Source organism: Chelonoidis abingdonii, chromosome 8 (genome assembly GCF_003597395.2).
Source record: "Chelonoidis abingdonii isolate Lonesome George chromosome 8, CheloAbing_2.0, whole genome shotgun sequence".
Lineage (NCBI taxonomy): Eukaryota > Metazoa > Chordata > Testudines > Testudinidae > Chelonoidis > Chelonoidis abingdonii.
The window spans coordinates 89,774,438-89,801,677 of NC_133776.1; the positions used below are offsets into that span (position 1 = coordinate 89,774,438).

General features: G+C 40.7%; 1 protein-coding gene across 5 annotated transcripts in view; it reads left to right on the forward strand.

Moving 5' to 3' along the window:
• The window catches only part of TENM1 (teneurin transmembrane protein 1), a 1,495,391-nt gene that overhangs the window by 248,594 nt on the left and 1,219,557 nt on the right, over nucleotides 1-27,240 (forward strand). For all 5 annotated transcript variants that reach the window (XM_075068828.1, XM_075068831.1, XM_075068830.1 and 2 more), the window contains exon 2: nucleotides 980-1,119. The gene's annotated coding sequence lies outside the window, so the exon portion shown is untranslated. The remainder of the gene's footprint in view (nucleotides 1-979; nucleotides 1,120-27,240) is intronic.

Sequence of the window (27,240 nt, forward strand, 5' to 3'; positions counted from 1 at the left end):
GTTTATTATCCCAGAATGCTTTCTTAGCTCACTCATCACAGACACACAGGGTTTCATGCCTAAGAAAACCAAGAAATTATTGTGAAATACTTGAGTGCACACTGAAATCTTTTTTTAGAGCATTGGCAGGTAGAATTTTGGGACGCTTTTCTAAGTCTGGATTTCACTGTATACTGTAAAAACAACAAGGAGTCTTGTGGCACCTTAAAGACTAAAAAAATTATTAGAGCATAAGCTTTTGTGGGCTATGACCCACTTCTTCAGATGGATGGAGTGTCACAGCCCACAAAAGCTTGTGCTCTAATAAATTTGTTAGTCTTTAAGGTGCCATAAGGCTCCTCGTTTTTGCTGAAACAGACTAACATGGCTCCCCCTCTGAAACTGTATACTGTGTACTTTATGATATCTCAACTGTTGCACTGCTATGAGCTAAAGATAGAAAAACTCTTTATTCTTACACGTGGGGAGACTTATTCTGATCACAATTACATTGTTGTAAACCTAGAGTTACTCCAAGGATTCTGTTGGAATTATTCTAATTTACACTGGTGTAACTAGGATGAGATTCTGTGCTCTAGCCTAATCCATTGCTAGAGTATTAAACAAGAGGATTTCTGAGGCAAATAGAGGGCTTGGTGGGCTCATTTAAGTGGCAAGATGAGAACTTTATTCTAGCTCAACACCCCTCTTTACAGTGCTCAGGCCTGTCTTTTCTGTTCCTCTGTTTGTTTGTTCTTAATTTCCCAGTTATAAATCATCTGATGTATTTTTTAAACATGACCCTCTGAGGTGAGAGCTACTGTTGAATATGAGAGCTACAAGTATCGTTAGCTGCCTGCTTAAATAATGCTCTTCTTTAATCTTAAAATTACTACAGCTAGCAGAAGGAGTTTGCATTAGTTATTAAGATGGTTTGTTTTTTGGCAGACCTGTAAACTGTGTTTTAGAGCAGCTGCTCAAGTGAACCTTTATTTTTCAGATCTGGATGGAGTGTTTCTTTATCTGCATGATGCTGTCTAGGACTACAGCTCTGTGACACTCCTCAGCTGTTCTTGCAAAGGAGGCAGAGAGGATTCCAAGAAGCTCTGAAAAGGAGAAAATTCTGGAGCTTCTAATTAGGTGAGTTTAAAAGAAGTGATTAACAGCAATGGATTGCTATAATTCCCTTGCTTCTTTACAGCAAGGAAGATGCAATATAATAAGCTATCGGACCTATTTGTGGTAAGTCACTGACTCTGGGTTCTAATCCAAATTTTGACAATGACTTGCGGTGTGAATTTGGTTAAGGCATTGAACTTCTCAGTTTGCCCATCAGCAAAATTTGCATAATATAATTATTTCGCTAGCTCCCAACATTCTTGTGACACTTGATGTTTCTAAAATAGAACATTATTTATTAATATAAATATTAGTATTATTATAAGGCATCTGCACAGTTGTTTTCAGTTAAACAAATGAAATGGTATAAACAAAATGACATTGTGGTACATGAAGGCAAAATCATTGCGTATCATAGGAATCAATTCAGTTGTTCACATAATAGTTTACCATGTTGTTCAGTCTAAAATATTCAGTCTTTACAACACCTTTTTTTCTAGATCAGCATTATTTTGTCCTTCTACACATCATAATGTCCGCTCCATTGACTTGTATTGATCTCATTTTGCCTTTCTTTAGGTTATAATATTGTTCCCTTAGACTTCCATTGACACAGCTTTGTCTTTTCCCACCAACGTCCATTGATTAGCATTGATATAGTTTCCACCTAATTATGATGCTGTCTTAGGACTTTGTGACAAAGCTTATTCTCAGCAGTGCGGCTATAAATATAAACAGTAGCTGCAACTCCGTATTTCAGCCATTTCTAAGGTGTTCCTCCATTTCTTTCGGGGCAGGGGGAGTGTGTTTTAAAGAACTGTAATATTAACTTGGTTCAGCAGCTCTGCAAAATATGGGATGAGATATTATTGCAATCCAACTTCTCTGAAGGTAACCCATCATCAACACACCCATGGCACAGAGCTTTGTGTGAGCACATTGTGTTCTCCATTCACTTTGCCTCCTTGTTCCATACTTGTATTGAAGCACTGTAGACAATAATCCTACAACTGGAATCCCCTGGAGAGCACACAAGTTGTATATTTCACTAACCTGCCTACTCCCCAAAACACCTCTGGACCTGGCAACACCAAAGGACCTGGAAACTTTAACCCTAAGGCCGGGGTGAAGATAGGAGACCAGGCAGGGAGAGGCCTGGGAAAATAGCAATGAATGGAAGTGAGCGGTATGTGGCTGCTGTGTATAGAATCCCAGGGTTGGAACCGGGACAGGTGGGCTTGACTGGGTTTCCCCTCACCAGCAAAGTGGTGCAAGCCTCAAGAAGGGAACAAGGCTCATTTAGAAACCCAAGGGAAGAGCTGAATTTAAAGAGCCCAGAGTGGGGGCTGAAGACCCTGGTGAGGGCCGATACAGTTTTTGTTGCACTCTTTGCTATCCCAGAAGGAGTTCATTTTAACTGTGTGACCTGACCAGAGCCAATGAAGACCCACCAAATGAGATCGACAACGTAGAGGGGGCGCCAAGAGTGGGAAAAGACCTGCAGTACTACACGCAGCAGCAGGAGGCGCTCAAGAGCTGACTGCCCCCCTTTACAAGGCACTTTAAAAGAAGTCAGTTTTCAGAAGGTGCTCAGTACCTCTCAAAATCAGGACACTTATTTAGGTGCCTGACTATGGAATTAAATGCCCAAATTTTGTCATCCAGGTGTGAATATTTTGGCCCAAATCTTCAGAAGTGTTTTTCCAGCACCTTTCATGACTACTTTATCCACTTAATGTTTAAAATGGGGGTGTGGGGAGAATGAGATGTAATAGTTTATAAAATGGGTTTGGTTTATTGAAGCAGGATCCATATTTGGGCTGGCTTCAGTTGCAGCACTACCAAAACTGCTGCTGATCCTATAAGAATAACCAGCAGTCACTTGATCCTGACAAAGTTTACACATGCAGAGTAATCCTTACTCATGTACATTGTCTCATTGACTTCAAAGGGCATGGCGCCTAGATACCTAGGCGATGGGCATATTAGAAGTACTATAGATAGTAGGATCAGTAATGCTCCTTGATTGACAGAAGATCTGTATTACCATGAGCTAAGAAATGGTTTTCCAGAAAGCTAAATAGGTCAGAAAGGTGAAACAGGTCCCTTCATGAAATATTTCTACTGAGTACAGGATTAAATACATCCACTAGTCTCTCCATACCAAGCGTTTTGTTATAAATCTTCTGCTCTAGCTCTCCATACCATTTACTTCTATTATAGAATCTTATTAATAGGCTGCGTCTAACACCTGCAATCTTGCTGCTATTGAAAATTCTCTAGAGAAGGGCTTGCCTCTGGCTTGTACAGTTCCCAGCATAATGGAGGCCCCAATCCCGATTCAAGTCCTTGGGGGCGGGTGTTAATTAATAATATTGACTCAAAGCAACAATGTGTAAAAGAGGCAGAAGTATCCCAAAAACAGATGGAAAGCACCATAGCACCTTTGATGATCTACTTCCTGCATTAGGCACATCAGTTACGTTGAAAGAAAGAGTACATAGAAAAGAGAAATAATGCTTGTTAATTTAACTACTGGAAGGGGAGGGGCGCGGGGAGATCAGATTTGCAAAACATCAAGTTGCCAATCTATTGAACATCTAATTTATCAGCACAGGTAATTTAACAGTACGTTCACACTGCTGTATTAAAGAGAGACTCCGGCATGTTGGAAATTGAAGAATACTAACTAGTATTATAATTATAACAGCGGGACTTTCTATAATTTGTAATTATCTGAGAAACAGGTGCACCTGGAACATTGCTTAATGTATAAAATCCTCTTTATTTTCAAACAGTTTTCAATTTTCTGCAGCACAGCATTGTGTATCTTTAATTAACACCATAAATTGTGATTATTTGCTTTGGAATTTAACCTGCAAAAAGGCTAGCTATAATTGTAGTGATGATTTCTCCCTCCCAGGAGGTATTTATAACTCAGAAATAAGATTTATTTTAAACTGCGACTGTTAGAGTTTTGTAGGCAAAAACAGTTTTGCCAGTAGATGTTTTAAGCTAAAACTCCATCACCCCTTTCACACATTATCAATTCCTTTAGTTCTGTGAAAAACTAACAAGATGAGGGCCATATTAAATTGTTATGTCAATGCCTGGAAGCGAGAACTTTAAGTCATGATTTTATCCCTCTCTCCTGATGCCCAAAAAGTTCCTTCTGCCTCTTTTTTCAGTAGAGAAATGTTGGTAACCAGACACCTAAATTATGGAACTCGATGTAGAACTCCCATGTCATGATAATAAACACTGTCTGTTTTGTCCTTCAACAGGTTCATTTCTTTAGCAAAAATTACTGTACTGAAGAAGGGTTACATGACAGTTACAATTAATGATAATTTTGTGCAGAGCAGGTTCATTAATTTTAGGTGCAAACACAGGAGTCTGACCTACCTCAGCTTTCACAGGCTTGTATATAGCAGAAAGCCTGTGACTCCCGTCCCTGGATGGATAGTAAGTACTTTGTGTCTGCACCATGTTCTTCCCAAAACAATCCATATGATTCAAAAGAAACTCAACAGCCTGTTAACAAATTACTATTTTGTTTTATATAGGCTCTTATATGGCACTCATCCCTGTAGTATCTGAGTGGCTCCCACTAGGACATTAGATAGTCGTACTCACAGTACTGGTCATGTTTTGTTTGTTCCCTCTGCCTCTCCCCAGGGGGACCAGTGTGTGCAATGGAGCGTCTTAGGTAAATAGGATTTCAGGAATATTTTTAATATACATGTTGCTATCTATTTAGATTAGAAAAGGGAAGCTCAAAGAAATGTGCCTCGCACTTGCTGCTAGAGGAGTGGAGTTGTCTTTGTCTTGAATCTGGTGATTTTAAATCAGAGGCACTTAGCTCAGGCTGGATTTCTGGGCCCTTTTGATGAGATTCGTTGTGGGTGACAGTTTCAGTAACTTAAGGATGTTAGTGATGGTTCTCTAAATGCTGCTCATTTTTCAAATCATACCTGGGGAAGGAATAATTCCATCAATGGTGATGGATGGTAGGGAACATGCAGGGGCCAGTGCAGCAAAGCACATAGTCTCATGCTAAATTTTCAGAATGTGAGTCATCTAATTGACTTCAATAGCATTACTCATCTAGTTAATTTTGTTTCTGTAGTGTGATATCTGAATCACCTCAATATTTCCCTGTAGCTTAGGGTCACCATACCTCTCATTTTGGCTGTGAAAACCCCTTTTTTAAGCCCTGTCCCGGCCGACCTGACTTTTTTGGCAAAAGTGGGCATTTGTCACATTTGATCTTGCCAGCTTGATCAAGCGCAAACAGGACAAATGCCCTCTTTTGTTAAAAAGTGGGGTGTGGAGGAACATTGGGGGAGGGGGCAAGCAACAATGCCAGCCCCATGAGGCAGGGCTCGGAGAAACCGCTGGGGCCAGGCCTGTGTGGGAGCGGGGATGAGTCTAACCCCATGAGGTGTTCCATTTTGCCTTTGGAAAATATGGTCACACTACTACAGAAAATAACTGCAGTATCCAGGATGCTGTGCTTTTGTGCTAGATGATAAATCTTGACTTTAATGGCAACCATTGCATAAAAGGACTCTTAGAGAGAATTTCTAACTAGGAGTTGGGGTACCATTATTATGCTGATGATTCACTTCTGTATGTTGATTGCACTATATATCCTAATGAGTTAGACTCTTGAGCTTTAAATATATTAACACAACTGAATCAGGACTTGACCCCGTTAAAATGATTTACTAAATGTTGCGTCAGTTTAAGAAAAATGACAGTGTTTTACAGAATTATAATATATACACAGGAAGGAAGGAAGGATTAATATTTGAAATTGGCCAGTGGCTAGCTTGTTTTCTCTGTTAGTTTCTGAATGTATGTCAGAATGAATACTTACCTCTCAGTGAATCATTTAACTCTATATAATATAATCACACAATCGCAGGTAAGATAGCTCTTGAAAAGATGCCTTCCTAAGTTTCAAGTTATTTATCAGTGATTGCATTATTTTATCCATAAACAAATCCATTAATATATTTGTAAAACAAGCTCTTGGAGGAATCATTAGGTAGGGGGCTCCATGTGAACAAGGATTCTGTAATATTACCCTGAGGGCAGCTATCCCACACTATTCTGTAGTGTTAATTGTATTCATTGAATTCTATGCATGTTGAATATTTAATTTTACAAGCTCACTGACTAAGTCAAAACTGTTGGACTAAATAATCAACTTCATTTACTCCCATGTACCAACTAGAACCTGTTATGGACACTACAGAAAAAAATACTTTTCAGTGATTTAATGCAGCATATGCAGGTTCAGATACGAGATATTGTTTCTTTAACACTTTATCATATTATGACATTTTAATTTCCTAGTGAGCATGAATAATAACCCTTGGAAATAATTTGTTACCAATAGTAATTCAAATGGCAGATGATCTCTAAAATCAGCTGGCAATATTACTAATATTTTGCAGATACTTTCTTAGTTTGATAAATTGACATCCACTCATTAATACCACATTCATTCTCATTGTTGAGAGGTAATTATCATATTCCTTAGCTTGAAAAGAGTGTCCCCTACAGTTCAAAGACATTTTGGTGTCTAGGAAACTAAATTAAGCTAAAGCACAATAAAACTCTCAGGCTGATTCTTGCCCATATAGGAAAACCTCTCTGAAAGTTGAAGTTGCAATGCTTATTCTGCTATTTAAAATAGACTCTTAGGGGGTATGTGGCATTGGTACGAGGCAATAGAAGACAACTTTGGGCTTTATCTCCTATTAAGTTTATCATGCAACTTCAATGACAGCAAACACAGCTTAAGCATATGAATTAAAAAGAGAACAGCTATTGCTTGCTTAAAAAAAAAAATCCAGGCTAATGACATGTTGTTAAAGCTGCACACCTGCCTATCCTCTAGAAAAGCAGTGTCTTTACAGCTACGTGCTGTACCTTGTCTATTTTCATATGAAATTATATATCCTTGATCTGGTGTTTCCCCATGGTAATGACACACACAAGTTTTAGTTATTAGGACTTCTAGAATTCATTGGGCAACTAACCATGCATGGCATAAAAATAACCGCAGAAGAAAATACAATCTCCTGTACAGAAAACTCCCTTGAGATTGTGTTGCACTAACATACAACTACTATTACACAATTCAGTGATACCACCACATTTTCCACCTATCTCAGAAAACACAAATTTCCAAATGTGGTATCTTCGAACTGTACTGTTTATGTTTGCATCCCAACAGATTAAGCTGTCTTAATTATAAACCACTATTTTCAGGGGTTGAAATGGGCCATGAAAAGTCTTAAATCTGATCCACACAGGTAAGGATAAGGTATCCCATTGAAAGCAATGGAGCCCTTCATTGACTAAGGAGTCTATTCAAGTAGATCAGGTCACAGGATCTGCACCAAAATTTGTTCCAAGTGAATAATCATTACTTCCCTTTTAGTAACTTATTAATATTAAATGGTGTAACATTTGCAGAACAGCTATAGAGAATATCCTATAATGAGGAAAATAACGTGTATTAAAGAAACCTTTTGGGTTATTTTTAACATCAGGAGGTGAAGAGGAAAGATACAACATATTTTGAATGAGGTTTTGCATCCATACACATTTTTAACCGTGTAATTTGGATTAGCTGAGTGCCGTTTGGGATACTGCATTGGACTGTGGTCCTATGTTTTATCTCTTAACTGACTTTATAGTTTGGGGATCTCATAACTTTTATTTATCCTTTTGTAACAATACATTTTACAAAAATTCTTACTGCTTGAATGGAATGTGCACATGTGGCAACCAGATCGAAGGACTGATACTGCACTGAAAGAGAAACGGTAGTGAGAAATAAGAGTGCTGAGGATAGGCCTAAATCAATGCGGTGACAGCACACTGAAGTATAGCAGTACATAGGTAAGCAGATGGAAAATACAGGCCCAAATTGAAATGTGGCATTTTCCAGGAGGAATGGGTTGCCAAAGAATGAGCTGGGGCCTGGTTATCCACTGCCTTGCTCCCTGTGTAGTACAAAGTGAATGGCAATCAGCGCGGTAGTGTCTTACACCCACTTTGTACAGGTGTTAATGACTACAACTGTTTAAGGCAGCGGAGAAGGCGGCTGTGGGTTAGCTAGACAGAAATGTGGAGACTCCCCTCGGGTGTACCAGTCTTTCTTATGCCCCTGTCCTTCCCCAGCTGTCTTTTTTGTTGCATATCCCCCTTGTACTTTCTACGTAACATTGCTTTCTGAGATTATTCTGTAAATTGCACCCAGCAGGATTCTACATAGGTCAGTCCTTCAGACTATGCGCACACCCTCCACCGACAAACACACTCCATTTCCTAAGATCTCCTGTGTGCCCTGCCACTGGGAGAGTGCTTGTCTTGTGGAGAAGTCAGAAGGCAGCAACTGCAGCTATATGAATATATGGGGCATGCAAACATGCAAGGAACATGAACTATCTCGCTTTGCCAGATTCTTTTGTCACTTAGAACCTGTACATCCTTGCTGACTTCTTTCCTGAGTAATTCTTATTCCATCTTCATCCTCCTATCACACTCTCTTTCCCTCCCACGTATGCAATGAGAAATGTGCTGCAGGCAGAGGAAGGACCACAGATAGTGTTCAGTAAAGGTTAATCCTGAGTCCTGCGACCATGCTTTACTAAGTTGACTCTGAATGGCATTTTTTCCCTCACTCTGCATTCACTGTGAACTTTATTTCACGTGCCTAGATGCTGTGTTAGAATTTTTTGAAGGGAGATTGATGCTGTAAACAAAGCACACCACAGGAAATGACTGTAACACATCATAGGGAGGTGGGATTGCTGTCATTGATTTCAATCTGTCTGTGGTAGCATTCTCAGTGTGTGGGGTTTGAGGAGAAAAGAAGGATGTAGGTTAGAGAACTGCAAATAAAGATAACTGGAAAATAGCCTGATTTTTGAAGGTTGAGATGAGAGAGACAGTTTAATGTACTGTACCACCTTCTCCTCGTACTATCCATGGGGCTCATAATGCCAACTTTTATTAAGGTTGCATGACACTTTGCAGTATAAGTCTCATTTACAGCTGCTTATAACTTTGGCAGACTAACTGTTTGGGCTGAAATTTTCTGTGCTGTGTGTCTGCCTTAAGCTCACCCTTTTTGGAAATTGTCAGCCAGCTGTCCAACCATTCCTGAGAATTGAGGTAGTGTGCCTATGTTTAAAAAAAAAATGAAAAAAAAAGATCTGGTGACCTTTTCTTTGAAAAGCTCTAGGATCTCTGTGCTTTGTGACAGGTACTCGAAATTTAGCATGGTTGGAGTTGGGAGGGAGTAACCTTTATGTCAGGGGTGTGCTTTTTGCCTTCACCATGAAAATCCATCCACATTTAGGCAAATGAAAGAAGCCTTTGGGGGAAAAAATCAGTTTGCACATCTCAATAGAGACTTCTTAGATTTTAAGCAGCTAAAATATCCAAAGAGTCCATCTTCACTTAACGTGCTCAAGCGTCTCTCAGCTTCCAGTGCTGAGCACTTAGCACTCCAAAGAGTGACTAAGCATACTCCAGTTCAGAGACAAAGTTGGTTGCTCCCCGGGCTGGACACTGAAACTCAGAGCTGGAAAGTCTCTCTCTCCTGATCCTTCAGTGAAAGAGTAAATTGGGATATGGTGCCTGGGAAGAGAGACTGACTGGCTGGGAAGGGACAGCAGGGCAGGGACTGGTTGAGCAGCAAAGTTGGGACTAGGAAGTGGTGGGGAGGGGAGACTGGGAGCAAGAAATACTGAGAGAAGGAGGAGGCACTGGGAGCCAGTTGGCTTGAGGGTGACGCTCAGGAGTAGCGCCAGAGTTTCTGGCGCCCTAGGCAGAATTCGAGGGGCGGCATTTTGTGCGCTCCCCATGGGGCGCGTGGGAGCTTCCCAGTTCTGCTCCCATCGCGCCGCCGTAGAAGGGCCTTCCGCTGAAATGCCGCAGGTGACAGCAGCTGTCATTGAGCTGCTCAATTGCCTGCCGCTGTTTTCTGCAGCATGTCGGCAGAAGGCCCTTCTTCGGCGGTGCGATGGGAGCAAAACCGGAAGCTCCCATGCTCCCAGTGGGGAGCACACAAAATGCCACCCCCCAAATCCTGGAGCCCTAGGCAACTGCCTAGGGTCGCCTAATGGAAGCGCCAGCCCTGGTGACACTGTGAATGCATGAGGAGATGCAGGGAGGGAGAGACTGGGAATAGCTGGACAAAGACACTGGGGAGAAGACAGAGACACTGGCGCTGGAACTAGGGGTTCTGGGAGTGCTGCTGCACCCCTGGCTTGAAGTAGTTTCCATCATATACAGAGTGTACAGTTTGGTTAAATGGTTCTCAGCACCCCCACTATACAAATTGTTCCAGCACCTTTGCAGGGGGGTGGAAGAGGAGAGAGAGCTCTGATAAGGCGCTGAGGTTATTACAAACAGTAGGATAACTACTGCCTAGAGACATGAATCTATATGTTAAATTATGTGTCACAGGTTGAATTACCATTTATAGACTGGAGGCTGGAATTTTTCTGACCCTTTTAAATAATTTTTATTAAAGCAAAGGGCAAAGACATTCTCATCTCTCGTCAGGAAGTGCTATGTTTCATTTAAGGTATGATTGTGTTGATTTTTATCACGACTGAAGACAAGAACGTAGTGGATAAGAATTTTTGTATTCTCTGAAGGTGAGTTCACAACTTGCTCGAAAGGCTCTACTTCAGATATCAGTTTGGGTATTCACAGTAAAAAATGCATTATGCTTTGGCTTTGAAGCTGTATTTTTAGGCCATTCAGGAACCGCACTATATGCTCATTTAATCACATTCTTACTGTATTTCTGTTCACAATGTATATAGGAAACTGTTCAATAAATAGAGCAAATTGACATGATACTGCACAGATATTGCTGGAATACTGTACAATAGCAAAAATGTGTACTGTATATTGAAGAGAAACCCATGCCATTAAACAGCCATTACAAAATAACTGTGGCTCCTCTCTGCACACACCTCCATCCCTCAAGCCTTGGAAATAAAGGTGATTGGTTTAGCTACAGGCAATATGTGGTGGTTGTATAAGAATCGCCTAAGCTAATGAATATGCATTAGAAATCTGAAAATCATGTACAGCTCAAGTGAGCGTGCAGTTGGTAATAAATCTTGGTTTTAGAATATTGCAGCCTTTAATTTATTTATTCTGGTGACAGATGAGTAATGCTTTCAAAATAATAAATAACAATAATAGTTTCAATATAGAGAATAACAGCTTGTAAATAGTAAACCATCTTGCAAACCAAAAGAGATTAATAAAAGTTCCTCAACACAGTGTAGCTAGTGGTGCAGTATGTGAATTAATATTACATACTTGTTACGATAGGCTTTTCTCTCACCTTTCATTATTTCCCGCTCATTACTATTTCTGTTAGTACATGGTAGCTTCACTTAGATGTGAGACTGATGGGAAGAGCATTTGCCAACAGCTTTATTATACTATAGACAATCAGAGCCTTATTCTAAATTTTTTTGTGGGAGGTTCTCCAGGGTACCATTTGTTTGTATCTGAAATATCCCCTATGCCCAAAGATTTTGCATCATGGTGACCTTTCTTCTGGTCTAGGAAGTCCGGGACCTGGTTGTCTCCAGAGCCTCTGAACACCTCTCTGAGCAATAGCTAGGAGGGGTTTCTGAAAAGAGACGGGCATCTCAGATAACAACACACTCTCAAAGATTGAGTTTGCTGCTTCTGCAGCAATCCCAAGATCTTGCCCACTGTATTCTGGCATTACCAGTAAGAGCAGATATTCATTTTCCTTTACAAAGATGGTATCTGCTCTAGCTGCAGAGTGTTTGAAATATCCAGCCAGCTCCTGTCTGGGGGTAAGGGTTTGACCAGAAATGTTTTTACATGCAACTTAGGAGTGCTTTCCTTTTGGCAAAGTAAGGGAATGCCACTAAACCTAATACTCATCATATCTTTACTTGATATATTGATTTGACAATAAGCAGAGCCGGCTCCAGGCCACAGCGCGCCAAGCGCGTGCTTGGGGCGGCACGCCGTGGGGGGCACTCTGCCGGTTGCTGGGAGGGCAGCAGGTGGCTCCAGTGGAGCTCCCGCAGGCGTGGATGCGCACGGTCCGCTGGTTCCGCGGCTCCGGTGGACCTCCCGCAGACACGCCTGTGGCAGGTCCACTGGAGCTGCGGGACCAGCGGACAGTCCACAGAAACGCCTGCGGGAGGTCCACCGGAGCCACGGGACTGGCGAGCGGCAGAGCGCCCCTGCGGCGTGCCGCCATGCTTGGGGCAGCGAAATTGCTAGAGCCGGCCCTGACAATAAGCAGTAAATAGCAACAGCTTGTGTTAATGAGATATGGTAGATGAACATCCTCAGAACATTTCTCCTGTGTTGCTGATTCCAAAAATTTTGCTTCAGCATCCAACACGCAGATACCAAAACATGCTGTTGGGTATAAGACAAAGGCCTTGTTGAATCTTAACATTTAAACTCAAATTGTTCATTGCTCTTACTGCCCAGGAGAATTGGATTTCTGCTTATAGTACACCCAGTCTCTGCTACTCTGAATGTGAAGTGATTAAGGGGGGAAAGAAATGGAATTAGATCTTGTATGTAGGGCCCTACCAAATTCACAGTCCATTTTGGTCAATTTCACAGTCATAGAATTTTAAAAATAATAAATTTCATGATTTCAGCTATTTAAATCTAAAATTTCAGTGTTGTAATTGTAGGGCCCTGACCCCAAAAGGAATTGTGTGTGTGTGTGGGGGGGGGTTCGCAAGGTTATTTTGGGGCAGGTTGTGGTACTGCCTTCAGAGCTGTGTAGCTGGAGAGCAGCAGTGGCTGCTGGCTGGGATCCCAGCTCTGAAGGGAGAGCCGCCACCAGCAGCAGCACAGAAGCAAGGAGGCATGACATGGTTTTGCCACCCTTACTTTTGGGCTGTTATCTGCAGGGCTGGGCCCTCAGTCGTCAGCTGTCACTTTCTGGCCGCCTAGCTCTGCAGGCAGCAGCACAGAAATAAGCCTGGTATGGTATGGCCACCTTAACTTCTCTTGCTAGCAGGGCGTTTCTTTCAGAGCTGGGTACCTGGCCAACAGCCACTGCTCTCTGGCCATCCAGCTCTCAAGGCAGCAATATCATGACCCCATTAATAACCTTGCAACCCCCCTGCAAATCCCTTTTGGGTCAGGACCCCGGATTTGAGAAACGTTGGTCTCCCCTGTGAAATCTGTATACTATAGGGTAAAAGCACACAAAAGACCAGATTTCGTTGGGGGAGACACTGTTAAAACGATGTTAAAATGTATCAAAGATCAAGAAGTGTCTCTTTGGATAAACAAGACTTGGTGTTTACTGATAGATTGTCTGCCAGCTGCGGTTCGCTAGAGACTGAAAGGGGTCCTGTGCTGTGTGACTGCTCTTGGATATTGCAAATGTCTGAATGTGACATAGGGCAACTCGAAATTAAGGCCCTGATACTGCTCTGTCTGTGCAGGTCGACCCCTGCACTCACATGGAGCGGCATTGATATTAATCAGATTCACACCAGGGTCCTTCTGTGCGGATCTAGTTGCAGGATCAGGGCCCAAGAGTACCATTTCTTAACAGGTGCAGCTTGTAACACATATATATGTAGAATAATCCCACTTAAGAATTTTGCAGCACTTATTCCAGAGTCAGAAGCAAGCACAATGAGATCACAGCTCGCGGCTGTGTGGCTCTTATATTAACAGATAGCACAGACAGGTATTCTGAGCTGAAATGGGAATGGTTTGAGATTACATGGAATTTACAATATTCTAGGCTCTTTCTACCTTCTTGTAATACTGGTTTATTGAATCAAATTTGATGCCAGTTTTCAGCTTTGATCATGTTACATTTTATGTTCAAAAGTCTAACGTTTCTCTTGTATTCTGTATAAAGCTTGGAATGACAATTAGATCAAAACTGCAAAATTCAGTAATACCTCTAAAGCCTCTATCACAGAAAGTAAGAGTTACAAAAAGCAAAACCAAAAATTAATTTGAGCTTTCTATGTATAAAAGAAATGTTTTTGAAAAATTGCTGGGCAATAATCATAATTCCCCATAAGAATGCCATTGTCTAGAGATACTTACGAGCTTAGAAAACAATAAAGAATAAATATACTCTGTAAAGAGACTTCTATTTAAACTCCATTTGTGCAGAGTTTCCATAATGGTTTGTTGTTTGGAGGAACAGACTGAAATGCGAGAGAATTAAACATTGTATATACAAATATGTGCAAAGTTTATCCCGGGAGTTTTTAATGAACGACTTCCATCTATTTCAAATCAAATAAATTAATAACTTTGCAGAGAAAGTTACCTCAGAGGCACCATCTAGGGGCAGCACACAAAAGAATAGTGCCTTTGAAAAGCACATTGGATAGTAATTATTGCAGAGGACAAAGGAGCTGAAAAGTGAATAAATAATTGCTCTTGCAAAAGCCATAAACTGTGATGTTTTAAGTCTTATGTGTTCTGCACATTGATCTTTGTTCACTTGGGTAATCAAAATAAGTTTCCAAGTGCAATTATAGAACAAAAGGTCTTGAACTAAAATTTATTACAGGATTGGAATACTCAAGACCACCCACTTACTGAATTGATTATGATTTGCCCATAGATTGATTTTCTTTTTTCCTCTTTTTTTGCTTAAAGCTAAGCCTAAAGCAGGAAAGAAAACACTTTTGAAAATAGAATGCTTTTAAAAGGTATAAAATTATAAGGTAAGGAAAGTAATTGCTGAGCAAGTACTGTAATAGCAACGTCTTGGGACAAGAGACCCTATTAATGAAATGCCCTGAGAAGCATAGTCTGTTTTATTTCTGGCACGTGCTTAAATTCTTTGCTAAGTTGCAACTTCTAGTCATTATGCAGGATGGCAGTGGTATGAGCAAATATTTTGTACCATTAACAAAAAATTTAGAAGTCAGGTAACTATTGGTTTCATATCAAGTGGAGAATTGAGATTTTTGCCTTGTATTTAACGTGTTTCTCAAAACTAAGGAAAATTTTCAGAGCCAAAAAAAAAAAATTCTAATCCCTCCTCTGCCCCCACAAACATGGTTGCCAGATACACCACAATAAATACAGAATAACTCTGTTGATTTCCTGTAAATTATTCAGATTCGTACCAGTACAACTGAGCAGAAATTTCCCCTATTCATCTCTAAACTAAGTAAATATCAAGAGTGTAAGCCTTCAGTCAAAACAATTGTCATGCACATAGACCAGTCCATCGAGTGTTGACTTCTCTACTTTGCATATCTACAGAACATCGTTTGTTTTCCTACTGAGGGAGCACGTATAAAACAGAGCAAGTCATCATCTTTTGGAATTAGTTGAGCATGACACATGATAAATGGTGTGTGTGTGTGTGTATGCATGTATGTATAAACCTGGGTGTGCATTTGTGAAAACATTTAGCTATAGTAAAATAATGAATCTTGTCCAATTAAGCCACCTTTGTTCCATTAGTCTTTTTGGGAAAATATGTGATTCATCTGCAAATACCATGAGCTAATTTTACTTTCCAATACAGCCCCCTTGTGTTGATGTTGTGGCCTAAATTGGCTGGTGAATAGTCTACCAATGTGAGATAAAGCTGGTGTAGCTATAGAGTCTATGGCAGCTATAGAGTCTATGGGGAGCACCTGTTAGGGCAGCAACTGGGCTGACCTAGTCTGTTGGAAACCTGGATGTGGGCAGTCATGCCCAGTGGTTGGAGCAGAAGTCAGCAGTCAGGATTCAGAGTCCAGGGTCAGAGCCAGATGTGCAGGAAGTTGGGAATCGGAGTTGAGCATCAAAACTGGGTTACCTGAAGTGGAGCAAGGCAGGAGCAGGGCTGAGGACAAGCAGGCGCAGGAGGTATTGTAGCCGCCAAACTCCTGCTGGGCCTAAGAGCTGGTCTGCTGACTCTTCCCACCAGTCCGATAAATTAGACAGCCTATTACAGGCCAGCTGCACTCATTAGGTTGCCTGGAGACTGGGTGTACTACCAACCCTGATTCCAGCAGAATAGGAATAGGTGCAAACATCTTCACCACTAATCCCTATGCCTGCCCTACTAATGGCACAGGGGTGAAATCTAGCCCATAGTCCTCTAAGGTTAAGGTTAATGAGGTTATTGCCATGAAAATGCTTTTTAATTTTTTGGTGCTATGTTGTTATCCTCAAACAACTTGTATATGCTGTAAAGTGAGGATGACCTTAATTTGGCCTCTTGCACATAGTTATGTATTAGGATTCCAAAAAGTAGATGAGGACTGTGTATTGAATACATCTCAGTGATTACTGACTTTACTACTTTTAAAGCTATTTTCTTTTCCATGTTGTATTATTCATCTCACCGTACATAAAAAATAATACTTTGGACTTCTGCAGAGTGAAGGATCTAAGTTCTTATACTGGCATCCATCCCCGTACTATCTGAGCTCTGTAAGTAACAGACTCTCAAAATGATTTCCAAACATTCATGGGTTTTGTCTTAAAACATCCCTGTGTGGTAGGTAAATAGTTTTATTCCCATTTCCCAAATGGATACACTGATGCATAAAGCAATTAGATACTTAGTTTCTCCTGTGGGGGGCTGAGCAAACTCAGCTGGCGTTGATTTTAGCCAAGGACTAGTTCAAGTGTTTTCATATTGTGGACCACAGCTTAACAGAGAGAGTGGGCCAAATGCTAAGCTGACATAAATAGAGGTAGGTCCATTGAGGTCCCTGGACTGATGTTGATTTATACTAGCTGAGGATCTGGCTGCTGTCTTGGAGGCAGCTCTCCTCCCATTCATTGTTACATAGACCATTTCTCCCATCACAGTCACAGACCATCAGAAAGTGTTTAAATCTTTGTGTTTAATTAGAATAAAATTGGAGAGATGGAGAAAAAACCTGCCAGTCACTGAGGGCTTGTCTACATGGTGGGGTTATGTGGTATATGGGGTTGTCATTTCTAAAGACCATTACTTGGTCTGCTTAGACCCTGCTGGTGCTATATTGGAGGGGGCGGGGGGCAGCTCCAATCAGGCCAACAGGGCCGCTCATAGGGGGGCAAATTCTGTGCCTGCCAAGGCTTGCCATGGGGGGGCAATGCCCCCTACTTCCCCAAACTACACTCGTGATATTACCTCACCATGCAGACAAACCCTATAAGAACTTAGAGAGCCGAACATCTTTAAGTAGCAGCTTTCTTTAACAAAATCTGTAATAGAATTTTCTAAAATACACAAATTACTCCTTCTCTAATGTAGAAGGCATTCATTAACCCTAAAGTAATTTTCAAGAAATCCTTTGAAATGATAATTTGCAGCGATTTTCATTTAAGATGAGTTGACCATCATTAGTGATGGTACAATGAATACCTAAGAAATTCAAAGTAAACCGTGTGTGTTACAAAGTTAAAAGCCAAAATACCTTTGCAACTACGGCATAGTAACATGGAGCAGGTGAATGGGGTCCCTTTTGTTTGTGAATATTGGATGAGTGAGGTTTTATTTATGAGAATGTTTGTGAAAACAGAAATCAAAAACATTGTGGGTATTTATTTGTGAGCATTATTCACAATGTGTATGTACTAGAAGTGACCTCATAATTCGACCAGCTCTAGCAAAGGACAGGATATTGCACTCATGAAAAGGGATGGTAAAAACAAAAACAAAAAGCCCACCTCTTCCAAACATGTAATACAATTATCTGTTTAAATTGGAAGGGTGATAACAGCAAATAGAATTTCCAGTTCCAGACAAGCCTAGACCAGATTTTGAAGCTCTTAAAACAAATAAATTAAATAAAGGATGTGCTATCATAACAAATGCTCATCTCCATCCAGATATTTAGGAGTTAACTAATTTTCTCTCCAGAACTAGTTCACTTTCTCTTCCTAATGAGTTTTTTTGTTTTGTTTTGCATTCTTTATTTCTTCAGAAGTAGGGAATAGTGCCAATGAGTGCCTTAAGGAGGTGGTGTTTTTTTTTAAAGGAAAATCCTCATAGCTGACAGACTGAGTTTTTTAAACAGTGGAAAGGATCAACTAAATTGGATTTGAGATGTTTAATTGAGTCAGTTCACAGACAAATGGACTTGATGAGTGACAGCTTAGTGTGGTGCAGTCCACCAGGAACAACTGCAATTAGAATGAACCTGTGGACATTCTGTTAAAATCTTTTCAAGGTCAAGCCATGGAACTAATTTGGAAAAGAACTAACAGGATGCTGACAAAGAATCAATAATAAACCTGTCCACCGGACATACAAATAATATGAAGCTGCAGTAACCTCTCCCTCCAACTCAAAACCTATTGCCATTTTATCCAAGTGGTAAGTTGTTGCATTGAGCCATTTTGGGAATACACATGCAGGTTTTTTTGTTACACAGTATTAAGTCATGAGGACATGCAGCTATGAAAACATGTCTGTCCATTATTGCATCAAGGAACCTTGGTCCTTATTTAAAGCAATGAATTTGTTTTAGACGTATGTAAATATATTGGGTGAAATCCTGGCCCCACTGAAGTCCATGGCAAAACGGCCATGGACTTCAGTAGGGGCAGATTTCACCCAGTATATTTACTGGTGCACATTACAGACCAATGCCAGTTAAATGTAGATATTTATTAGGAGGATTATAATAGGAACTTACTTTGACCCATCCTCTAAACATGAGTTAGGCTCTTTCTGCAGCTGCCTAGTAAGTTCTGCTATCCTATTGTGCTATCCCCTCCACTGGGACATGACTTTCCGGTTAGAGTAAACTAGGGAAAAGACAGCGAGGTCCTGCAGGAACCCCTAAGAACAGCCAGGCTTTGAGCTGAGGATTTTATTATGTTTTCATTTGCTGATGGGCCCCAGCAAGGGATAAGTGCCCCTCTCTATAGTTATTTAGCTTCTTCTATTGTGCACATTACCATGTGTCATAAGTAGATAAGTAAGGGTTAATGTTTCTTTTACCTGAGAAGGGTGAACAAAGGGAACCAAACACCTGACCAGTCAGAGACTGGATTTTTTTTTAAGTCAGGGCGGGAATTGGGGGGCTGGGTCTTTTTGTTTCTCCGCAGGTTGTGGTGAGGATCTTGTCCTTCTATCTGCCAAGCTTTTCTAGCTCTTACTGTTACCAAGTGTAATGTATTTACATGGGTGTAATTGCTGGACTGGTTTAAATTGGCTATTTTTTGAATCAGACTGTGTATTCCTAATTCTTATAAGCAAGAGCCTGTAACTGACATCTTAATGCAGTGGGTTATATTTTTCTGTATTTTCTTTCTTTTTATATAAAGTTTCTTTTTAAAACTTGGTTGAGGTTTTTGGTTTTTCTCTGGTTAGGCACTGAATCCTGGTTGGTGGCAGTGAGATCAGAGCCAAGCTGGGTATAAGCTTGGGGGGAGTTTCATGTTAAGCCCCCAAATTTTGGATGCTAAGGTCCAGATTTGGGACAGAGGCTTTACCACACCATGGTGTATGGGCACCCCAGATTGACCTTATACAGTGTGAGAGAACTATATTTGAGCAAGATTAGATGGCACCTGCTGACAAAACTTTTTCACAATGGAAATGACAAAATAATAAATTGGTCCAGATTCTGATTTCAGTTGCTTCTTCTTCTCATGGATATGGTTGCCACCTGGTTCCATCATGAACAAGAGTTCTACCTCCATCTTTTTCTTGTATCCCCAGTCCTGCCCTCCTCTTCCTCCAATAGTTTAGCCTGGAACAATTGGTTTGGCCTGAAACTTAGACAACAGGGAGTGTTTTTCTACACATATCAAAGAAATGCAGTTAAACTATTTTTGACCTATAAATCAATCTAGACTAGGGGTTCTTACAACAAAAATTTTAGTGGTGTCAGAGTATGGCCACCAGCTCTTGCTAGTGGTCGCTATTAAAAATTTTCCTAATATACTTTGTTAACTTTAGGAAACACAATAAATATGCACATACACAAGTCCAAATCGTAATTTATTTTGTGTAGGTTTTTCTTAAGACTCAATAATAAAAATTCAGAGTTGCATTTTGGTGCCCCCCACTGACCCTCCCTGGCTCCCCATCACCCTGCAGCCCCCTGTACTTCCCTCCTCATTGCCCCGAGCTTCCTTCCAGGCCCTTCTACCCAGGCTCACCCTGTTCCTTTCCTGGTAAGGCCAGCCCTCCTGAAGCCCCGCCACCCTGAACAGGAGCCCCATGTCTGGAGCTGGGGTTGAGGAAGGTAGAGAAGGCTGAAGCTGGAGGGGGCCACTGAAGCACAGTGCCTGTCACGGGAGTCTCAAGGCTGAAGGCTGGGAGCAGGGCGAAGCCTGCCCCTGGAGCCCTGGAGCTGATGGGGGCAACTGAAGCCTTCCCCCAGAGTCCCTGAGCCCTGCAGGGAGAGGCCACTGCTTTGCCCTGTCCCCCATCTCTGCCCAGGAGGCTGTCATGGCTGCAGAAATCCCCCCCAGTGGCTGCATTTGAGAAACGCTAATCTAGACGTAGCCCTGCAGAGAGAAAGGAAAAGGAATGGATGTGAGTGGGAGGATAAGCAGAAGGTTCAGCAAGGTGCAGGGGGGTGGTAATGGGATATATTTCTAGGTATCCTGGAGATACCTTTGAATACAGGGCTTGTCTAAACACCGAGTTACTGCAAGGCAAGTCAGAGTGAATCTGCAGTGCACCAGCTGCCTCACTGCTACAGTACAATCAAAATCCTGGATTGTGGCTCGGCGTGCTACTACTTGAAAGTGTAGTAGACCTGAGAGATGCTATGTGCCAGAAATTTGAAAAATGCCCAAAATCTTCACACGTAAAAAGGAATCAGGCTTTGAGAGGGAGGCAGATTGCATCATAAAAATACTACCTGTTTGAAGGTGGAGAAACATCTTGCATAGAGGAGACCTGAGGGTGCAGAGATGGACTGAAGGTCAAAGGACACATTTCTCTTATGACAATAGTGCTTGTGAATGCTGCTAATCATATCCAGTTCCCAGTGGGATTAGGTATAATTAGGAGAGGAAATAGTGGCATATTCTGTGGAAAAATCTTTGTTAGCAGAAAACCTGCAAGTTCATCACAGTACCCACCTTTTTCAGCTTGTTAAAATTAATTTAACATCCATGAGGAAAAAGTAAATAGTTGAAAGTTACCTTTGCTGCTGCACTTTAGACAGGACACACCTTTGGATTTCTCAGTCATTTCCAAAATTCAGAACTACTAATAGGACAAATTTAAAGTTCTCTCTCCCTATGCAGAAGTTCTTCTGATGTCAGTTGAAAGGCAAGCATTTGAAGAATGCAGACCCTGCACATAATGTGTATGCTCTATGGGACAGTGTATCATTACATTATTTCCACTCTTAACTGGCACCTCATTTGCTTCTAAACCGTCATTGTTGTAAAGTAGTTTCTGTCTAGATGAGTCTAAAGGAGAACAAACGTAGAATTCTGCGCACCACGGCATATTGCAATTCACTTTCATTAGATGTTTGTTAAATCTCTATGATACAGAAATAAGTAACTGTTTCACAGGATTAATGATTGGAGGTGATTTCAATTAAACACTTCTAAGTGCTTTAAAAGTCCTCTTCTATAGAATGTCAGGTAACACTTTAGATTAATTAATTCATCATGTTTGCACAGTGTTTTGGAAATGTAGAGCACTAAATAAATAGAGAGAGAGATTATTTTACTATCTGTTAGGTTTTGTCAGTATCATAGATAACTTTCTACTGGCGGAAACTTACTGGATGCTTAAAATAATGAAGTACTCATAAGTGCCAATTAAGGTACAGTATTACTTACATGGTATTAACAGTTAAACTGAATTGTATTTGATTGTTATTTACCATTAAAGTGGGAAAATGCCCATACCAAAGAACTCTGTGCAAAGAGAAAATTGTTAAGCTATTAAAAGAATGGGAAGGAACAGCTGAGGGAAGGTAGGTAACTATCCAAATACTCAAAGTTCTTACAAGCTCTCAAATAAATGTAAATAAGTAAATTATTACAGTGCAGATTCTGAAACCAACCTTAACTCTATTTTCTCACTCTGCCCACCTCAGTATAAGGCCAGAACCCCACTTATACCCATACACCTTACATTTGTGCTGCAAATCACCACAGGCCCACTGCATTTGGCCCACAATCTTTCCATTCACCTGTCTATTATAGGCCAGAGGCACCACTATCTTGCCCCTTATCTTCCATATACAAATCCACAGACTCAACCATAGGCGCTGACTTTGAGTTTTCCCTGAGGGTGCTCCATCTCTTCCCCTGAGGCCCCGCCTTTGCCCCTCCTCTTTCCTCCCTGCCCACCCCCGAGGCTCCTGCCCACTCACTACTCTCTGCCCTCCCCAAGTCCCTCCCTGAGCTGCTATCAACTGTTTGGCAGTGTTGTTGGACAGCTGTGGCTGGTGGTGCTGAGCACCCACTTTTTTTCTGTGGGTGCATCCATAGGTGCACCCATGGGTGCCTATGGACTCAACCCTCCCTCACAGTTATCAAGAGACTACACCCATCCACCCTCAGTTTGAAAATTCCACCATGTCCTCCTTATATATCTTCCTATTGTAACTCAGAGACTATCACCATGAAGATGAAGACCAACAACCTGCTTCTCCTCTGCCTTGTACCTTTTATCATTTACACAGGGAGAAGAATGTGTAAAATGTTTTCACACCCACTTTACAGTCACTTTGCACAGGTGATTGAACAAATGCAGACCCCATGTCACCACTTTTACCCAAAGCACTATGAGTGCACTTATTCCTGTGCAGAAGTCCAGCAAAAAACCTATGCAGCACTTGAATTTTCTCAATTGGGCATGAGTAGAAGTTAGGTAGTGCATAGGCCTCCTGCTGGACCTCTGCCCTACTTACTGGACAATGCTGCTTTAATGATCTCTAGCCTGAACACACACTAAGCCCAATGGAAAAATAACTTGGGGAAAAAAAGAAAAGAAAAAAAAAAGACCACATGCTACAAAGTAAGTCTTCCACCTTGCCATATTTGGACTATGACCATTAACAAGTCTCATGTTCAGGTCTACCTTTTTTTAACCAGTAGGTGACATTAGCAATTTTCACATTTGCTGCAGTGTTTATCAGAATTTTATTTTTTAATTCAGAATACAGTATGATTCAAAACCATTTTTATCCGAAATGCCACATTATTGAAGTTCATTCCTTGTACCCTATGCTGGAGGACAATGGAAAGGATTCAGATAATGAAGAGGTTCAGATAATAGAGCAGAGGACCCTGGCCAGGACTTCAAGGAGCCCCAGCTGTGAGGGAGGCCACCCTGCTGCTGAATGACATCGGAAACAGTGCAGGGATCCCTCTGGAACCCTGCTGTCCTGGGATGGGAGGAAGGGAGTAGGGCCCTGACAGTGGAGCTGCAGAGAGCTCCCTTTGGTACAGCAGAGCTGGTAACACCCAGTCCCTGAAGGTGCAAGGTGCAGGGAAGGCTGTAATCCTGAAGGAGCAGAACAGAGACTCCTCTCCCCACCCCCACAACTGCAAGGAGGAGGAGTCACCCCTGGCTGCAGGGAAAGCTACTTGCTGCTGAATGGCTTTTTCCCTCTCTATTATACAAATAAAATCCATGTCCTCCATGCTATTTGGATAATTGTGGGTATGTTATAAATATTGATTTTTTTTTGTCATTTTTCTTATACCTCTAAATTGTATCCATAGACAATGTATTTGCTGCACTCATCTAGATAGGTACATTTTCATTGCCTTTTTTATATATATCTAAGACCACATTATTTATAGATGCATTTGATCCAAACTTTCAAACCTTTTCTGGAAGCATGAAGTTCAGATGTGGATTCTGATTTTCTTAGAGTTCAAGTTTGCTCAGATTCTGGGTTTTGGATCAGTCTTTATAACAGTAAGACTTAGTAATGAAGCTCAGGTCTGCATCTGAATTTTCCTATATCTGGAGGGGTATTTGAATGTAGGACCTTCATTAAACCTCACCTCTAATTTCTAGAAAGAACCACCCCCCCCCTCAACCCATATGTTCTCTCCTCTTCCTCCCTAAGGACTCCTGCATATTCTGGGAGGGATGCATTTATATTAAAAGTTAAAAGTGACATTTTTAGTGTTACAGGTGACCTTTAAGCTTTTGTGGTTTCTCCTGCAAACTGTTTTTTGTTTCCTTCTTATTTCTGTCACAAAGAATTCTCCCAGCATCTGTCATCTGTAGATTTATAACGAACCCAGTGTGCTGTTTGCTGTGTCAAATCAGTTCATTAGCAGTTTCACCAATTGCTTCTTTTTTTCAGTGTTTCTTTCCATCACTGCTGCCAGCTGTGTCCTATTTCCAAAGCTTCATCTAACAGCATAAAACAGCTTGGAACAGTGAGGTAGATTTTATCAGATTAAAGATTGCACTGTAATACACTAGACTTAATCCTAATGCTAGGTAAACTCTTTATATGCTATCTTTCCCTCAAGATTACAAAGATTTATGTAACCATATTTTTTCACATTCAAAGGAGCTTAAAAGAATAGACATAGATTGTTCTGGGTGTTGAATAAAAGCAGTAAACTCAGATAAAGTACTTCTGTTCCTCAGATACTATATTAGAACTTAGCATGTTTGATTGAGTGGTCATCAGATACATGAATGAATAGGGGGAAGGGGAGGAAAAGCAAGCATAATTATTCCTTGAAGGGATATTATAAATTGTACTACATGCACTGTAATAGCTTATAATATTATAAGAAATTTGTTGCATAAGGCACATTATTTTAAAAATCCTGATTTTAATGAAGCTATACAACTTATTTAAGTAAATCTTTATTCTCCCTATCTAATATTCTCATTTTCTTGTAGAATCACTTGAAACTGTAAGTGGAAGGTAGTAGTTTGAATTAAGTAGAGCTGTTTATAACCATATGCTAAATGTAGCAGCTTCTGTAGCAGGAGTGTAAACTGAGTAATCTTCTTTAAAAGTCTTTTTTTTAAGTTTGTTATTTAAGGGTAAGAGAGTAGAAGATTTTTTTTAAAAAGAAAGTATTCATCCAGGGTCACGCAGCTCAGATTCAATATCATTTTTTCAGTGAGGTCCTAATTTTACCTTGTTTTATAGATGAATTGTTTGAAAATGCAGAGAGATCAAATGATTTGCGATGAGCTAGTGGCTTATGGCCTTTGCTCTAACCACTGAGTCTCTGAGTTTGTTCTCATTTACTCCCTAATATAACCTTGTAGACAGTATCCATGTTGGCTAGAGCTGAAAGAAGTGACAGCAACAATGATCTTACAAATCAGTGATGCACAGAAGAGAATGTTTTTCACCTTCTGGGATGAACTCTTAAAAGGTGTAATGGACAAATCATTTTTGCTATATGAATTTTACTGAATGATTATCATTATTGTCTAATTTGAACGTATACTTTGTGTGTGTTCTCCATTCAGTCTACTTTTGATGATAGGGAGAAAAATGTGATATTATTACTATCTCAGAGCACCAGCTCCCTCCTCCTCATCCTTCAGATATCTCTTGAAAACCCACCTCTTCCATCAGGCCATGTGTACTATTGATGTTTCCATATCATCTTCTTATGTTTTATTGGAACGGTGATAGGGTACTGTCAGTAGGATGTGTGACTTAATTGAGTGAAATGGGTTTTGAAGAGGGACCTAAATGATGAGGGGAAGGAGCCTAGTGTTCTGGGATAGGGAGAAAATTGTTTTATTGTTTTTACTATCCAGTGACACCCAGAGCTGCATGCACAGTATTCACATACATGTTTACCATTGGCAGGGGCAAAACTGCCTGAGGCAAGGGGGAAGAGGGAGGGAAAAGGGGGCAGTTTGCCCTGAGTTCTCCATTTGAGAGGGCCCCATACTGAGTGGTATTGCAATCACTCACTAAAATTTGGCTAGGGGCCTCTCCGTTGTGACACAGAGATATCCTGGCCAAACCTTCATGGTGTCATGCTATGTTAATGTGTGAGTGATTAAGTTGTGTGTACCATGTGTCCCTGTTACTCACTGTAAAACAGCCTTTGCTGGATGGATTATATAATGGACCAGATTCTACTAGCCTTACCTTGTACATGTTCAATGTAGTCCTATAGAAGCAAATGGTATTACATAGTTTATTATGATGTAGCTTTTTGGCGTTCATGATCATCTACTTTTTTTGGAAATGGCACATGTAAAACTACACAACTACAATAGATACATGTGTATCATTGTCTGCTATTATGTATTAGCCAGTGTATGCCAGACAGATTCCGTGAAAGTCATTCAAGATGCATCTTGAATATGGCTTCTTCAGAGCCCTGGCATATCCACTGCATCCCTTACATATCCATAGTAAATCAGGTCCTATGGAGCCCTCTTTCTACTCGTGCATCACTTTATGAGGATGTTAAAAAATGTCTGACACTATATTGCACTGTTTGAGAAGTATGATTATAATGCATATGTGTAAAGGTGTGAAATATAGGTTCTGCAAGCAACCTCATTTTTACATTGCTTGTATTTTGCGTGCTTAATCATGCAAATCATCAACAGTTTTTTAATGGGATTTCCTACATTTCTTAATATAAAAAATAAATCATTCCGCATCATGTAATTACATGGCTAAATATCATCAGAACACCCTCGCCAGTGAAAAGTGTGCATTGACTGCTTCATTCAGGGCCCAATCATAGGAGGTGTTGATCGCCTCTAAGTCCTTTACAAGTTCAGGCACTCAATACAGTTTAGAAAATCACCTGATATAAAACTGAGCTTTTATTCAATGTGCTGCTACTGTACTTTTTAACTTTGTAAATGTCTGAGACAGATTTTTTCACACTGTGACACTGTTAACCATGCACACATGCAGTGGATTCTTCTTGTGCTTAGAACATTGGTAAGAGTGCTAAAAATCTCATCCTCAAAATACTGCGTATTCACAAAGAGTGGTTTTTAAACCCTCACAATTAGTCCAGACTACAACCAGAACACTCGATATGGGCTATTACATTCCACCTATCTAGTCCCATTTGTTTTAGCATTAAAGCTTGTTCAAAAAGGGTTGTAAGAATTTTTGGAATTCATTTTTTAAACTGATTTTGTTCAAATTTCTGGCCTGTTCCCTTCTCCCCACAGTCACGTCTAAGCAGAGA